This window comes from Coenobita brevimanus, chromosome 40 (genome assembly GCF_032717465.1).
Source record: "Coenobita brevimanus isolate Jiangsu-jjx chromosome 40, ASM3271746v2, whole genome shotgun sequence".
In the NCBI taxonomy this organism is placed as follows: Eukaryota; Metazoa; Arthropoda; class Malacostraca; order Decapoda; family Coenobitidae; genus Coenobita; species Coenobita brevimanus.
The window spans coordinates 3,970,188-3,987,244 of record NC_136993.1 but is presented as its reverse complement, the minus strand read 5'-3'; the positions used below and the strand labels follow the sequence as shown (position 1 = coordinate 3,987,244).

At 41.3% G+C, this 17,057-nt stretch overlaps 6 non-coding genes across 6 annotated transcripts; 3 read left to right on the top strand and 3 right to left on the bottom strand.

Moving 5' to 3' along the window:
- Positions 1-2,596: 2,596 nt before the first annotated feature.
- LOC145397361 (U2 spliceosomal RNA) lies at positions 2,597-2,789 on the bottom strand. Its single transcript, XR_013896941.1, has one exon. It is a non-coding gene; the product is annotated as a U2 spliceosomal RNA (small nuclear RNA).
- Positions 2,790-3,673: 884 nt separating this feature from the next.
- On the top strand, positions 3,674-3,836 carry LOC145397344 (U1 spliceosomal RNA). The gene has a single exon (XR_013896924.1). It is a non-coding gene; the product is annotated as a U1 spliceosomal RNA (small nuclear RNA).
- Positions 3,837-7,918: 4,082 nt separating this feature from the next.
- On the bottom strand, positions 7,919-8,111 carry LOC145397360 (U2 spliceosomal RNA). Its single transcript, XR_013896940.1, has one exon. It is a non-coding gene; the product is annotated as a U2 spliceosomal RNA (small nuclear RNA).
- Positions 8,112-8,995: 884 nt separating this feature from the next.
- On the top strand, positions 8,996-9,158 carry LOC145397343 (U1 spliceosomal RNA). Its single transcript, XR_013896923.1, has one exon. It is a non-coding gene; the product is annotated as a U1 spliceosomal RNA (small nuclear RNA).
- Positions 9,159-13,217: 4,059 nt separating this feature from the next.
- On the bottom strand, positions 13,218-13,410 carry LOC145397359 (U2 spliceosomal RNA). The gene has a single exon (XR_013896939.1). It is a non-coding gene; the product is annotated as a U2 spliceosomal RNA (small nuclear RNA).
- Positions 13,411-14,294: 884 nt separating this feature from the next.
- Positions 14,295-14,457, top strand: LOC145397342 (U1 spliceosomal RNA). The gene has a single exon (XR_013896922.1). It is a non-coding gene; the product is annotated as a U1 spliceosomal RNA (small nuclear RNA).
- Positions 14,458-17,057: the final 2,600 nt, after the last annotated feature.

Below are 17,057 nucleotides of genomic sequence, written 5' to 3'. Positions count from 1 at the left end.
AAAGAGGCAGCAACTACTTTACTAGGTAGCTTATTCCATTCGTCTACCACTCTATTACCAAACCAATTTCTACTTATTTCCGTGTTGAAACGGAATTTTTCTAGTTTGAAACCATTATTTCTAGTTCTATCCTGTATGCTCACTTTAAGTACCTTGCTAATATCTCCCTTATTTATACCCTTCATCCACTTAAACACCTCAATTAAGTCTCCCCTTACTCTACGCCTCTCTAGCGAATGCAGGAGTCTTTTCAGTCTGTCTTCATATGACAGGTTCCGGAGGTCATGTATCATTTTTGTCATTCTTCTCTGTACATTTTCTAACGAATTAATATCCATTCTATAGTAAGGACACCAAAATTACACTGCGTAGTCTAAATGTGGCCTTACTAATGCTAAAGTTTCAGTATTACTTTTGATGATCTATTGCTCACGCTTCTCGAAATAAATCCTAGGACCCTATTTGCTTTATTTCTCGCATTAGTACACCGTTGCCTTGGTTTAAGATCGTTACTAATCATAACTCCTAGATCCCTCTCGCATTCCGATTTGCTAATTTCTTTCTTATCTATGCTGTATTTAGTGTCTCCAATAGTCTTGCCTACGTTAAGTACTTTGCATTTTTCAACGTTAAATTCCATTTGCCAAGTTTTAGACCATTTGGACAATATATCGAGGTCTTTTTGTAAGTTATAGCAATCGTCAGTCGAGTTAATGATACCCCCTATTTTTGTATCGTCGGCAAATTTGCTGATGCTACTACTGACTCCTAAGTCTAGAGAGGATAACTGCAGTAGGCCGGTTGGTCCATGCTAAGCATCTCCTAGAAGAGTAACTGAACTACTAGAATGAGATAAGGATAGCAAAGAAGAAGGCTCCCCTGCCCTCCAAACCCTCCAGCCGAAGCCGGCAGGAAAAAGTCAGAAAGAACACCACGCAGTATCGAAAAACTGGCGTGGACATTTTACAGGAAAGTGTGAAAGGAGAATTGAGACTATCATAGTGTAACCTGAAAAGGAAAAATTATGAATTAGTATTGGTTATTAGATTTTCTTTTTTCTATATCCACCCCTTATTTGTCATATGCTTATCTAGCCTATGCTTGAAACTCTCAATGGAAGAGGCAGCAACTGCTTTACTAGGTAGCTTATTACATTCGTCTGCTACTCTATTACCAAACCAATTTCTACCTAATTCCTTATTGAAACGGAATTTTTCTAGTAATTATGGGATTTGAGAACAAAGGCATGGAGAGAGAGAGAGAGAGAGAGAGAGAGAGAGAGAGAGAAAGAGAGAGAGAGAGAGAGAGACTAGGCATAGGCAGGAGAGAGTAAGGACGGAAATGAGTGAGGTGCAGTAAGCAATTATGAGATTTAGAGGAGGGACTCAATGACAGGCTAAAAGATAACGACAAACACAGGTGTGGAGAAATATGAAAAGGAGGGAGAGTTAGCTAGACAGATAGTTAGACATAGGTAGATAGATAGGTGGTTAAATAGCGAGAGAGAGAGAGAGAGAGAGAGAGGGAGAAAATTATATTCCTCTTAGTATCCACAGTTACATTGGTGGTGCAAATCCTTTATGTTTTATAAGTATTTTGGATACAATATCGTTTTCCAACATATATTTTATCTGTAGTTCAAGTGACAATAGTTGTGGGTTCCTGTATTCTCGCAAGTGTTCACACTCGAGAACATAATGGTGAAGTGTGTGTTTGTTTGGCTCATGACACACTCGACACTGTCTGGCCTCATCCTCCACCTGCCAACCAAGCTGCCAGGGATAGTCATAGCCTAGTCTGATCCTGGCATGCACAGAGTCAACCCATCTACTAGTAATCTTTTTACCATACGCGTATGATGTGGTTAAAGCAACTTTATTGTAATAGTGTATAGACCTCCTGATATATTGTTGTATAGTTCTCATGTTAATGACCTCCTCTGTTTGTATAGCTTTTATCTGGGATTTTATTTGTCTAATCGATAGTCCTAAATCATAATCGTGGGAAGATAGCCTGGATGCTTCCTTGGCAAGTACATCAGCTCGATCATTCCCTGGAATACCTACATGTGAGGGAATCCAGACAAACCTCACCCTGATGTTGTCCTCCCTAAGTGTGGCCACCATATTCTGTGTCTTGTTGACAAGTTCGGACCAGGAGGGGGGTGCACACTGGACAGTGCTTGCAATGCAGCCATACTATCAGAGAAAATCACAGCGTCATTCCTTCTTGTACTGACTTGCTGCAATCCCACCTCAAGTGCAACTATATAGTTCTTCCGGAGTGGAAGAAGCCCAGTCATATAGTTTAACTAGAGTCTCACTCTCATGACAGAACCTATCCCGTCTCATTACAGTGACCGTTACCCCGGCTTGTCCAGTTACAGTGTCAAGTGAGCCATCACGGTATATCTGGTCAGTATCATGAGTAGTCAGCTCGTCAGTGAGCCTCATCAAGGAAGGCAGATGAGGCCTTTTCTTGTGCAACAACCTTCATAACTTTCCCTTGGTCAGGTTTCCTGTTTACTATTTCGTCACGATGGAGGAGCCAATTGTTCCATGTTTCACTTTATTATATGATTTATTATTCTCCCCTGAGGGAGTGGACCGATCCCGGAGGTACTGCAATACCGGGCCGATCCGCGGCAAAGGTGGAGCAAGCCCCTAGCACTTCGCCATGGTCCAAAAATCAGATTAATATCGTTGATCCCACATGGGGATCGTATCAGATATTAAGCTGATAAGAACAGATACTACACTTTGATCTTAGCCAAAAGGCCGAGAAGCGATGCCAATCCACGGCAAATTTTGGAGTGTCACTCTTCAGGCTGCAACCTACCCTGGAAAAGGTACTGCCGGCAACAAGGCCACACGCGCCAAGCAAAAACTGTGGCTTTTGTAACCTTCTCCACTTCAGTATTGTGTCGTACACTTAAACCTTCATAGTTTTGAGGAATTGTTACAAACGTTCATTAATATGTGACCAAAATATTCCCTTATACAGTATTTGAAATTATGTATAGTACCTTGGTGTGTTCACAAGCATTATATATTATGGTAAATCTATGTTCCAAGTATAGTGGTGGAGACCGGCACGTTGAAACTCAAATAGCTTTCATTTTGCCGGAAACTGAATTAGTTTTTAACTCATTACATGAAGAAACAAAAAGATAATCTTGTTAATGCCAGTGCATACTTGAGGCATTAATAATTGATGAATTTCACTAACTTCAATTATCCTAACAGAACATTATTTTGCAGTTACTAAGTAGTCCCATTTTCTTTTTTGAACTTTACGGATTTGAGACTGAATTTAACAACAATCAATCGATTTATGAAACTGAACTATACTACCTAGAATCGCACTATTTCACATTATAGTATGTCTACAATTCCAGCGGATTAGATTAGCAGTTCTACTCTGGGGCAAATTAAACAACTCTTGGTTAGTGTATATGCACTGCAAAGAGCATACAGCACAGTTGTATGGCGGATATTGATAAATATTCGGGGACCACAGCTTCAGGAAGCAGACCATATGAAACAGTACATTCGACAATAAACATATGAAGAACCTCAAAAATACTAGTTTGCTCTGCTACCACAAATCAGCGCGAGTCAGGTTGAGGTGTGTAGTGATGGCGAGGGTGGGTGGTGGTGGCGGGCAGGACAGCATACTTACCTGGCACAGGAGATACCGTGATCACGAAGGCGGTTCTCCCGGGGCGAGGCCCACCATTGCACTCCGGTGGTGCTGACCCCTGCGATTAACCCAAATGTGGTTAACTCGAGTGCGCAATTTTTGGTAGCGGGGGACTGCGTTCGCGCTATCCCCCATATAAATATATTGTGTGAATGTAAAAAGATGACAGTGTACAATACTCCAGAATGGAGACGGATTTTGTCGGAAGGGAGTACTCAGTAGTTTCCATTTCCCTCAACTCTGATGAGGTCACTTGAATAATCTTAAGAAAACGTTTATCAAACGGAAAGTATTTCAAATTGTTGAGTCATTATTGGCACAATAATTTTCTTTTTGTAGTTTTTTTTTTTTTCTGGAACAAGATAAGGAAAGTTTGTCTTGGTCTATGAATACGGACTATAGTACCTTAAAAAAAAAAAAAAAAAAAACATTAAGACAAATAATTTCCAGATATAGCTATTGTTTTTCCTAAGTTCTTTACCAGCTACTTTAAAGTATTACCTAAGCCCTCTAAAAATATGTCTTCAAGGATATTACATAACTATACACAGATCTTTATATACATAAGGCCACCTGTAACCACGGTTATCATGTTCGGTGCATTTGAAAGCTGTTGGAGCATGGAATCATATTTGTTTATCCTGTCTGATTGGTGTGCTTGTTCAATGTTTTGCTGAACAGGTCGGACAGGGACGTTAGCTTCCTTCCTTGACCATGGCAGGAGACAAGTTGGGCTGTAGGGGAAGGAGTGAGCCTTGAAGAATGCTGGGATAGGGGGCTGTGTGCGCCGGGGGCTCTGCCTTGTAGAGCTGGCATGCAGGCAGTGGTGGGAGGGATTTTGTTGTATGGCCAGGGGGTTGGGGAATGATAGCTTTGGGGAATGTGTGGAGTGGGTAGGGCTAAGGAAGTGGTCGGATTACATAAGAACATAAGAAGAGAGGATAACTGCAGTAAGCCGGTTGGCCCATGCTAGGCAGCTCCTAGAAGAGTAACTGAACTACTAGAATGAGATAAGGATAGCAAAGAAGAAGGCTTTCCCCCTCCCTCCAAACCCTCCAGCCGAAGCCGCCAGGAAAAAGTCAGAAAGAACACTACTCAGTATAGAAAAACTGGCGTGGACATTTTACAGGAAAGTGTGAAAGGAGAATAGAGACTATCATAGCGGTGGCTGAATCAGTAGAGACGCGGCCTGCAGTCCTGATGGAGTCAGGTTCGAATCCCAGCTGGGGCAGGGAACAGTTTATGGATTTGAATTTCATAAAAGCAGACTTTCCTGATCTACCAGATAACCCGCCGACATGTCATAAAAGTACCCCCGCTAATACCAATACACCAGTCCTGTATGAGGCAGCCCTAGCATGTATTCAATATGGACGGTGGGTGTTAGCGCCGAAGTGGTGACATGTAGAGAGGTGTATGGTATGTAGGAGGACTACTGGGCCTTGAGAGCAGGCTGTGAAGCCTATGCCCAGAAGTCGGACACATAAGAAAAAAAAAAAAATGAAAAAGAAAAAGTATGAATTAATATTGGTTATAAGATTTTCTTTTTTCTATATCCACCCGTTATTTGTCATATGCTTATCTAGCCTATGGTTGAAACTCTCAATGAAAGAGGCAGCAACTACTTTACTAGGTAGCTTATTCCATTCGTCTACCACTCTATTACCAAACCAATTTCTACTTATTTCCGTGTTGAAACGGAATTTTTCTAGTTTGAAACCATTATTTCTAGTTCTATCCTGTATGCTCACTTTAAGTACCTTGCTAATATCTCCCTTATTTATACCCTTCATCCACTTAAACACCTCAATTAAGTCTCCCCTTACTCTACGCCTCTCTAGCGAATGCAGGAGTCTTTTCAGTCTGTCTTCATATGACAGGTTCCGGAGGTCATGTATCATTTTTGTCATTCTTCTCTGTACATTTTCTAACGAATTAATATCCATTCTATAGTAAGGACACCAAAATTACACTGCGTAGTCTAAATGTGGCCTTACTAATGCTAAAGTTTCAGTATTACTTTTGGTGATCTATTGCTCACGCTTCTCGAAATAAATCCTAGGACCCTATTTGCTTTATTTCTCGCATTAGTACACCGTTGCCTTGGTTTAAGATCGTTACTAATCATAACTCCTAGATCCCTCTCGCATTCCGATTTGCTAATTTCTTTCTTATCTATGCTGTATTTAGTGTCTCCAATAGTCTTGCCTACGTTAAGTACTTTGCATTTTTCAACGTTAAATTCCATTTGCCAAGTTTTAGACCATTTGGACAATATATCGAGGTCTTTTTTTAAGTTATAGCAATCGTCAGTCGAGTTAATGATACCCCCTATTTTTGTATCGTCGGCAAATTTGCTGATGCTACTACTGACTCCTAAGTCTAGAGAGGATAACTGCAGTAGGCCGGTTGGTCCATGCTAAGCATCTCCTAGAAGAGTAACTGAACTACTAGAATGAGATAAGGATAGCAAAGAAGAAGGCTCTCCCCCGCCCTCCAAACCCTCCAGCCGAAGCCGGCAGGAAAAAGTCAGAAAGAACACCACGCAGTATCGAAAAACTGGCGTGGACATTTTACAGGAAAGTGTGAAAGGAGAATTGAGACTATCATAGTGTAACCTGAAAAGGAAAAATTATGAATTAGTATTGGTTATTAGATTTTCTTTTTTCTATATCCACCCCTTATTTGTCATATGCTTATCTAGCCTATGCTTGAAACTCTCAATGGAAGAGGCAGCAACTGCTTTACTAGGTAGCTTATTACATTCGTCTGCTACTCTATTACCAAACCAATTTCTACCTAATTCCTTATTGAAACGGAATTTTTCTAGTAATTATGGGATTTGAGAACAAAGGCATGGAGAGAGAGAGAGAGAGAGAGAGAGAGAGAGAGAGAGAGAGAGAGAGAGAGAGAGACTAGGCATAGGCAGGAGAGAGTAAGGACGGAAATGAGTGAGGTGCAGTAAGCAATTATGAGATTTAGAGGAGGGACTCAATGACAGGCTAAAAGATAACGACAAACACAGGTGTGGAGAAATATGAAAAGGAGGGAGAGTTAGCTAGACAGATAGTTAGACATAGGTAGATAGATAGGTGGTTAAATAGCGAGAGAGAGAGAGAGAGAGAGAGAGAGAGAGAGAGAGAGGGAGAAAATTATATTCCTCTTAGTATCCACAGTTACATTGGTGGTGCAAATCCTTTATGTTTTATAAGTATTTTGGATACAATATCGTTTTCCAACATATATTTTATCTGTAGTTCAAGTGACAATAGTTGTGGGTTCCTGTATTCTCGCAAGTGTTCACACTCGAGAACATAATGGTGAAGTGTGTGTTTGTTTGGCTCATGACACACTCGACACTGTCTGGCCTCATCCTCCACCTGCCAACCAAGCTGCCAGGGATAGTCATAGCCTAGTCTGATCCTGGCATGCACAGAGTCAACCCATCTACTAGTAATCTTTTTACCATACGTGTATGACGTGGTTAAAGCAACCTTATTGTAATAGTGTATAGACCTGCTGATATATTGTTGTATAGTTCTCATGTTAATGACCTCCTCTGTTTGTATAGCTTTTATCTGGGATTTTATTTGTCTAATCGATAGTCCTAAATCATAATCGTGGGAAGATAGCCTGGATGCTTCCTTGGCAAGTACATCAGCTCGATCATTCCCTGGAATACCTACATGTGAGGGAATCCAGACAAACCTCACCCTGATGTTGTCCTCCCTTAGTGTGGCCACCATATTCTGTGTCTTTTTGACAAGTTCGGACCAGGAGGGGGATGCACACTGGACAGTGCTTGCAATGCAGCTATACTATCAGAGAAAATCACAGCGTCATTCCTTCTTGTACTGACTTGCTGCAATCCCACCTCAAGTGCAACTATATAGTTCTTCCGGAGTGGAAGAAGCCCAGTCATATAGTTTAACTAGAGTCTCACTCTCATGACAGAACCTATCCCGTCTCATTACAGTGACCGTTACCCCGGCTTGTCCAGTTACAGTGTCAAGTGAGCCATCACGGTATATCTGGTCAGTATCATGAGTAGTCAGCTCGTCAGTGAGCCTCATCAAGGAAGGCAGATGAGGCCTTTTCTTGTGCAACAACCTTCATAACTTTCCCTTGGTCAGGTTTCCTGTTTACTATTTCGTCACGATGGAGGAGCCAATTGTTCCATGTTTCACTTTATTATATGATTTATTATTCTCCCCTGAGGGAGTGGACCGATCCCGGAGGTACTGCAATACCGGGCCGATCCGCGGCAAAGGTGGAGCAAGCCCCTAGCACTTCGCCATGGTCCAAAAATCAGATTAATATCGTTGATCCCACATGGGGATCGTATCAGATATTAAGCTGATAAGAACAGATACTACACTTTGATCTTAGCCAAAAGGCCGAGAAGCGATGCCAATCCACGGCAAATTTTGGAGTGTCACTCTTCAGGCTGCAACCTACCCTGGAAAAGGTACTGCCGGCAACAAGGCCACACGCGCCAAGCAAAAACTGTGGCTTTTGTAACCTTCTCCACTTCAGTATTGTGTCGTACACTTAAACCTTCATAGTTTTGAGGAATTGTTACAAACGTTCATTAATATGTGACCAAAATATTCCCTTATACAGTATTTGAAATTATGTGTAGTACCTTCGTGTGTTCACAAGCAATATATATTATGGTAAATCTATGTTCCAAGTATAGTGATTGAGACCGGCACGTTGAAACTCAAATAGCTTTCATTTTGCCGGAAACTGAATTAGTTTTTAACTCATTACATGAAGAAACAAAAAGATAATCTTGTTAATGCCAGTGCATACTTGAGGTATTAATAACTGATGAATTTCACTAACTTCAATTATCCTAACAGAACATTATTTTGCAGTTACTAAGTAGTCCCATTTTCTTTTTTGAACTTTACGGATTTGAGACTGAATTTAACAACAATCAATCGATTTATGAAACTGAACTATACTACCTAGAATCGCACTATTTCACATTATAGTATGTCTACAATTCCAGCGGATTAGATTAGCAGTTCTACTCTGGGGCAAATTAAACAACTCTTGGTTAGTGTATATGCACTGCAAAGAGCATACAGCACAGTTGTATGGCGGATATTGATAAATATTCGGGGACCACAGCTTCAGGAAGCAGACCATATGAAACAGTACATTCGACAATAAACATATGAAGAACCTCAAAAATACTAGTTTGCTCTGCTACCACAAATCAGCGCGAGTCAGGTTGAGGTGTGTAGTGATGGCGAGGGTGGGTGGTGGTGGCGGGCAGGACAGCATACTTACCTGGCACAGGAGATACCGTGATCACGAAGGCGGTTCTCCCGGGGCGAGGCCCACCATTGCACTCCGGTGGTGCTGACCCCTGCGATTAACCCAAATGTGGTTAACTCGAGTGCGCAATTTTTGGTAGCGGGGGACTGCGTTCGCGCTATCCCCCATATAAATATATTGTGTGAATGTAAAAAGATGACAGTGTACAATACTCCAGAATGGAGACGGATTTTGTCGGAAGGGAGTACTCAGTAGTTTCCATTTCCCTCAACTCTGATGAGGTCACTTGAATAATCTTAAGAAAACGTTTATCAAACGGAAAGTATTTCAAATTGTTGGGTCATTATTGGTACAATAATTTTCTTTTTGTAGTTTTTTTTTTTCTGGAACAAGATAAGGAAAGTTTGTCTTGGTCTATGGATACGGACTATAGTACCTTAAAAAAAAAAAAAAAAACATTAAGACAAATAATTTCCAGATATAGCTATTGTTTTTCCTAAGTTCTTTACCAGCTACTTTAAAGTATTACCTAAGCCCTCTAAAAATATGTCTTCAAGGATATTACATAACTATACACAGATCTTTATATACATAAGGCCACCTGTAACCACGGTTATCATGTTCGGTGCATTTGAAAGCTGTTGGAGCATGGAATCATATTTGTTTATCCTGTCTGATTGGTGTGCTTGTTCAATGTTTTGCTGAACAGGTCGGACAGGGACGTTAGCTTCCTTCCTTGACCATGGCAGGAGACAAGTTGGGCTGTAGGGGAAGGAGTGAGCCTTGAAGAATGCTGGGATAGGGGGCTGTGTGCGCCGGGGGCTCTGCCTTGTAGAGCTGGCATGCAGGCAGTGGTGGGAGGGATTTTGTTGTATGGCCAGGGGGTTGGGGAATGATAGCTTTGGGGAATGTGTGGAGTGGGTAGGGCTAAGGAAGTGGTCGGATTACATAAGAACATAAGAAGAGAGGATAACTGCAGTAAGCCGGTTGGCCCATGCTAGGCAGCTCCTAGAAGAGTAACTGAACTACTAGAATGAGATAAGGATAGCAAAGAAGAAGGCTTTCCCCCTCCCTCCAAACCCTCCAGCCGAAGCCGCCAGGAAAAAGTCAGAAAGAACACTACTCAGTATAGAAAAACTGGCGTGGACATTTTACAGGAAAGTGTGAAAGGAGAATAGAGACTATCATAGCGGTGGCTGAATCGGTAGAGACGCGGCCTGCAGTCCTGATGGAGTCAGGTTCGAATCCCAGCTGGGGCAGGGAACAGTTTATGGATTTGAATTTCATAAAAGCAGACTTTCCTGATCTACCAGATAACCCGCCGACATGTCATAAAAGTACCCCCGCTAATACCAATACACCAGTCCTGTATGAGGCAGCCCTAGCATGTATTCAATATGGACGGTGGGTGTTAGCGCCGAAGTGGTGACATGTAGAGAGGTGTATGGTATGTAGGAGGACTACTGGGCCTTGAGAGCAGGCTGTGCAGCCTATGCCCAGAAGTCGGACACATAAAAAAAAAAAAAAAAAAAAAAAAGGAAAAGGAAAAAGTATGAATTAATATTGGTTATAAGATTTTCTTTTTTCTATATCCACCCGTTATTTGTCATATGCTTATCTAGCCTATGGTTGAAACTCTCAATGGAAGAGGCAGCAACTACTTTACTAGGTAGCTTATTCCATTCGTCTAACACTCTATTACCAAACCAATTTCTACTTATTTCCGTGTTGAAACGGAATTTTTCTAGTTTGAAACCATTATTTCTAGTTCTATCCTGTATGCTCACTTTAAGTACCTTGCTAATATCTCCCTTATTTATACCCTTCATCCACTTAAACACCTCAATTAAGTCTCCCCTTACTCTACGCCTCTCTAGCGAATGCAGGAGTCTTTTCAGTCTGTCTTCATATGACAGGTTCCGGAGGTCATGTATCATTTTTGTCATTCTTCTCTGTACATTTTCTAACGAATTAATATCCATTCTATAGTAAGGACACCAAAATTACACTGCGTAGTCTAAATGTGGCCTTACTAATGCTAAAGTTTCAGTATTACTTTTGATGATCTATTGCTCACGCTTCTCGAAATAAATCCTAGGACCCTATTTGCTTTATTTCTCGCATTAGTACACCGTTGCCTTGGTTTAAGGTCGTTACTAATCATAACTCCTAGATCCCTCTCGCATTCCGATTTGCTAATTTCTTTCTTATCTATGCTGTATTTAGTGTCTCCAATAGTCTTGCCTACGTTAAGTACTTTGCATTTTTCAACGTTAAATTCCATTTGCCAAGTTTTAGACCATTTGGACAATATATCGAGGTCTTTTTGTAAGTTATAGCAATCGTCAGTCGAGTTAATGATACCCCCTATTTTTGTATCGTCGGCAAATTTGCTGATGCTACTACTGACTCCTAAGTCTAGAGAGGATAACTGCAGTAGGCCGGTTGGTCCATGCTAAGCATCTCCTAGAAGAGTAACTGAACTACTAGAATGAGATAAGGATAGCAAAGAAGAAGGCTCTCCCCCGCCCTCCAAACCCTCCAGCCGAAGCCGGCAGGAAAAAGTCAGAAAGAACACCACGCAGTATCGAAAAACTGGCGTGGACATTTTACAGGAAAGTGTGAAAGGAGAATTGAGACTATCATAGTGTAACCTGAAAAGGAAAAATTATGAATTAGTATTGGTTATTAGATTTTCTTTTTTCTATATCCACCCCTTATTTGTCATATGCTTATCTAGCCTATGCTTGAAACTCTCAATGGAAGAGGCAGCAACTGCTTTACTAGGTAGCTTATTCCATTCGTCTGCTACTCTATTACCAAACCAATTTCTACCTATTTCCTTATTGAAACGGAATTTTTCTAGTAATTATCGGATTTGAGAACAAAGGCATGGAGAGAGAGAGAGAGAGAGAGAGAGAGAGAGAGAGAGAGACTAGGCATAGGCAGGAGAGAGAAAGGACGGAAATGAGTGAGGTGCAGTAAGCAATTATGAGATTTAGAGGAGGGACCCACTGACAGGCTAAAAGATAACGACAAACACAGGTGTGGAGAAATATGAAAAGGAGGGAGAGTTAGCTAGACAGATAGTTAGACATAGGTAGATAGATAGGTGGTTAAATAGCGAGGGAGAGAGAGAGAGAGAGAGAGAGAGGGAGAAAATTATATTCCTCTTAGTATCCACAGTTACATTGGTGGTGCAAATCCTTTATGTTTTATAAGTATTTTGGATACAATATCGTTTTCCAACATATATTTTATCTTTAGTTCAAGTGACAATAGTTGTGGGTCCCTGTATTCTCGCAAGTGTTCACACTCGAGAACATAATGGTGAAGTGTGTGTTTGTTTGGCTCATGACACACTCGACACTGTCTGGCCTCATCCTCCACCTGCCAACCAAGCTGCCAGGGATAGTCATAGCCTAGTCTGATCCTGGCATGCACAGAGTCAACCCATCTACTAGTAATCTTTTTACCATACGCGTATGATGTGGTTAAAGCAACCTTATTGTAATAGTGTATAGACCTGCTGATATATTGTTGTATAGTTCTCATGTTAATGACCTCCTCTGTTTGTATAGCTTTTATCTGGGATTTTATTTGTCTAATCGATAGTCCTAAATCATAATCGTGGGAAGATAGCCTGGATGCTTCCTTGGCAAGTACATCAGCTCGATCATTCCCTGGAATACCTACATGTGAGGGAATCCAGACAAACCTCACCCTGATGTTGTCCTCCCTTAGTGTGGCCACCATATTCTGTGTCTTTTTGACAAGTTCGGACCAGGAGGGGGATGCACACTGGACAGTGCTTGCAATGCAGCTATACTATCAGAGAAAATCACAGCGTCATTCCTTCTTGTACTGACTTGCTGCAATCCCACCTCAAGTGCAACTATATAGTTCTTCCGGAGTGGAAGAAGCCCAGTCATATAGTTTAACTAGAGTCTCACTCTCATGACAGAACCTATCCCGTCTCATTACAGTGACCGTTACCCCGGCTTGTCCAGTTACAGTGTCAAGTGAGCCATCACGGTATATCTGGTCAGTATCATGAGTAGTCAGCTCGTCAGTGAGCCTCATCAAGGAAGGCAGATGAGGCCTTTTCTTGTGCAACAACCTTCATAACTTTCCCTTGGTCAGGTTTCCTGTTTACTATTTCGTCACGATGGAGGAGCCAATTGTTCCATGTTTCACTTTATTATATGATTTATTATTCTCCCCTGAGGGAGTGGACCGATCCCGGAGGTACTGCAATACCGGGCCGATCCGCGGCAAAGGTGGAGCAAGCCCCTAGCACTTCGCCATGGTCCAAAAATCAGATTAATATCGTTGATCCCACATGGGGATCGTATCAGATATTAAGCTGATAAGAACAGATACTACACTTTGATCTTAGCCAAAAGGCCGAGAAGCGATGCCAATCCACGGCAAATTTTGGAGTGTCACTCTTCAGGCTGCAACCTACCCTGGAAAAGGTACTGCCGGCAACAAGGCCACACGCGCCAAGCAAAAACTGTGGCTTTTGTAACCTTCTCCACTTCAGTATTGTGTCGTACACTTAAGCCTTCGTATTTTTGAGGAATTGTTACAAACGTTCATTAATATGTGACCAAAATATTCCCTTATACAGTATTTGAAATTATGTATAGTACCTTGGTGTGTTCACAAGCATTATATATTATGGTAAATCTATGTTCCAAGTATAGTGGTGGAGACCGGCACGTTGAAACTCAAATAGCTTTCATTTTGCCGGAAACTGAATTAGTTTTTAACTCATTACATGAAGAAACAAAAAGATAATCTTGTTAATGCCAGTGCATACTTGAGGTATTAATAATTGATGAATTTCACTAACTTCAATTATCCTAACAGAACATTATTTTGCAGTTACTAAGTAGTCCCATTTTCTTTTTTGAACTTTACGGATTTGAGACTGAATTTAACAACAATCAATCGATTTATGAAACTGAACTATACTACCTAGAATCGCACTATTTCACATTATAGTATGTCTACAATTCCAGCGGATTAGATTAGCAGTTCTACTCTGGGGCAAATTAAACAACTCTTGGTTAGTGTATATGCACTGCAAAGAGCATACAGCACAGTTGTATGGCGGATATTGATAAATATTCGGGGACCACAGCTTCAGGAAGCAGACCATATGAAACAGTACATTCGACAATAAACATATGAAGAACCTCAAAAATACTAGTTTGCTCTGCTACCACAAATCAGCGCGAGTCAGGTTGAGGTGTGTAGTGATGGCGAGGGTGGGTGGTGGTGGCGGGCAGGACAGCATACTTACCTGGCACAGGAGATACCGTGATCACGAAGGCGGTTCTCCCGGGGCGAGGCCCACCATTGCACTCCGGTGGTGCTGACCCCTGCGATTAACCCAAATGTGGTTAACTCGAGTGCGCAATTTTTGGTAGCGGGGGACTGCGTTCGCGCTATCCCCCATATAAATATATTGTGTGAATGTAAAAAGATGACAGTGTACAATACTCCAGAATGGAGACGGATTTTGTCGGAAGGGAGTACTCAGTAGTTTCCATTTCCCTCAACTCTGATGAGGTCACTTGAATAATCTTAAGAAAACGTTTATCAAACGGAAAGTATTTCAAATTGTTGGGTCATTATTGGTACAATAATTTTCTTTTTGTAGTTTTTTTTTTCTTCTTCTGGAACAAGATAATGAAAGTTTGTCTTGGTCTATGGATACGGACTATAGTACCTTAAAAAAAAAAAAAACATTAAGACAAATAATTTCCAGATATAGCTATTGTTTTTCCTAAGTTCTTTACCAACTACTTTAAAGTATTACCTAAGCCATCTAAAAATATGTCTTCAAGGATATTACATAACTATACACACATCTTTATACACATAAGGCCACCTGTAACCACGGTTATCATGTTCGGTGCATTTGAAAGCTGTTGGAGCATGGAATCATATTTGTTTATCCTGTCTGATTGGTGTGCTTGTTCAATGTTTTGCTGAACAGGTCGGACAGGGACGTTAGCTTCCTTCCTTGACCATGGCAGGAGACAAGTTGGGCTGTAGGGGAAGGAGTGAGCCTTGAAGAATGCTGGGATAGGGGGCTGTGTGCGCCGGGGGCTCTGCCTTGTAGAGCTGGCATGCAGGCAGTGGTGGGAGGGATTTTGTTGTATGGCCAGGGGTTGGGGAATGATAGCTTTGGGGAATGTGTGGAGTGGGTAGGGCTAAGGAAGTGGTCGGATTACATAAGAACATAAGAAGAGAGGATAACTGCAGTAAGCCGGTTGGCCCATGCTAGGCAGCTCCTAGAAGAGTAACTGAACTACTAGAATGAGATAAGGATAGCAAAGAAGAAGGCTTTCCCCCTCCCTCCAAACCCTCCAGCCGAAGCCGCCAGGAAAAAGTCAGAAAGAACACTACTCAGTATAGAAAAACTGGCGTGGACATTTTACAGGAAAGTGTGAAAGGAGAATAGAGACTATCATAGCGGTGGCTGAATCGGTAGAGACACGGCCTGCAGTCCTGATGGAGTCAGGTTCGAATCCCAGCTGGGGCAGGGAACAGTTTATGGATTTGAATTTCATAAAAGCAGACTTTCCTGATCTACCAGATAACCCGCCGACATGTCATAAAAGTACCCCCGCTAATACCAATACACCAGTCCTGTATGAGGCACCCCTAGCATGTATTCAATATGGACGGTGGGTGTTAGCGCCGAAGTGGTGACATGTAGTGAGGTGTATGGTATGTAGGATGACTACTGGGCCTTGAGAGCAGGCTGTGCAGCCTATGCCCAGAAGTCGGACACATAAGAAAAAAAAAAAAAAAAAAAAAAAAAAAGAATGAATTAATATTGGTTATAAGATTTTTTTTTCTATATCCACCCGTTATTTGTCATATGCTTATCTAGCCTATGGTTGAAACTCTCAATGGAAGAGGCAGCAACTACTTTACTAGGTAGCTTATTCCATTCGTCTAACACTCTATTACCAAACCAATTTCTACTTATTTCCGTGTTGAAACGGAATTTTTCTAGTTTGAAACCATTATTTCTAGTTCTATCCTGTATGCTCACTTTAAGTACCTTGCTAATATCTCCCTTATTTATACCCTTCATCCACTTAAACACCTCAATTAAGTCTCCCCTTACTCTACGCCTCTCTAGCGAATGCAGGAGTCTTTTCAATCTGTCTTCATATGACAGGTTCCGGAGGTCATGTATCATTTTTGTCATTCTTCTCTGTACATTTTCTAACGAATTAATATCCATTCTATAGTAAGGACACCAAAATTATATTCCGTAGTCTAAAATGTGGCCTTACTAATGCTAGATAAAGTTTCAGTATTACTTTTCATGATCTATTGCTCACGCTTCTCGAAATAAATCCTAGGACACTATTTGCTTTATTTCTCGCATTAATACACCGTTGCCTTGGTTTAATGTCGTTACTAATCATAACTCCTAGATCCATCTCGCATTCCGATTTGCTAATTTCTTTCTTATCTATGCTGTATTTAGTGTCTCCAATGGTTTTGCCTACGTTAAGTACTTTGCACTTTTCAACGTTAAATTCCATTTGCCAAGTTTTAGACCATTTGGACAATATATCGAGGTCTTTTTGTAAGTTATAGCAATCGTCAGTCGAGTTAATGATACCCCCTATTTTTGTATCGTCGGCAAATTTGCTGATGCTACTACTGACTCCTAAGTCTAGAGAGGATAACTGCAGTAGGCCGGTTGGTCCATGCTAAGCATCTCCTAGAAGAGTAACTGAACTACTAGAATGAGATAAGGATAGCAAAGAAGAAGGCTCTCCCCCGCCCTCCAAACCCTCCAGTCGAAGCCGGCAGGAAAAAGTCAGAAAGAACACCACGCAGTATCGAAAAACTGGCGTGGACATTTTACAGGAAAGTGTGAAAGGAGAATTGAGACTATCATAGTGTAACCTGAAAAGGAAAAATTATGAATTAGTATTGGTTATTAGATTTTCTTTTTTCTATATCCACCCCTTATTTGTCATATGCTTATCTAGCCTATGCTTGAAACTCTCAATGGAAAAGGC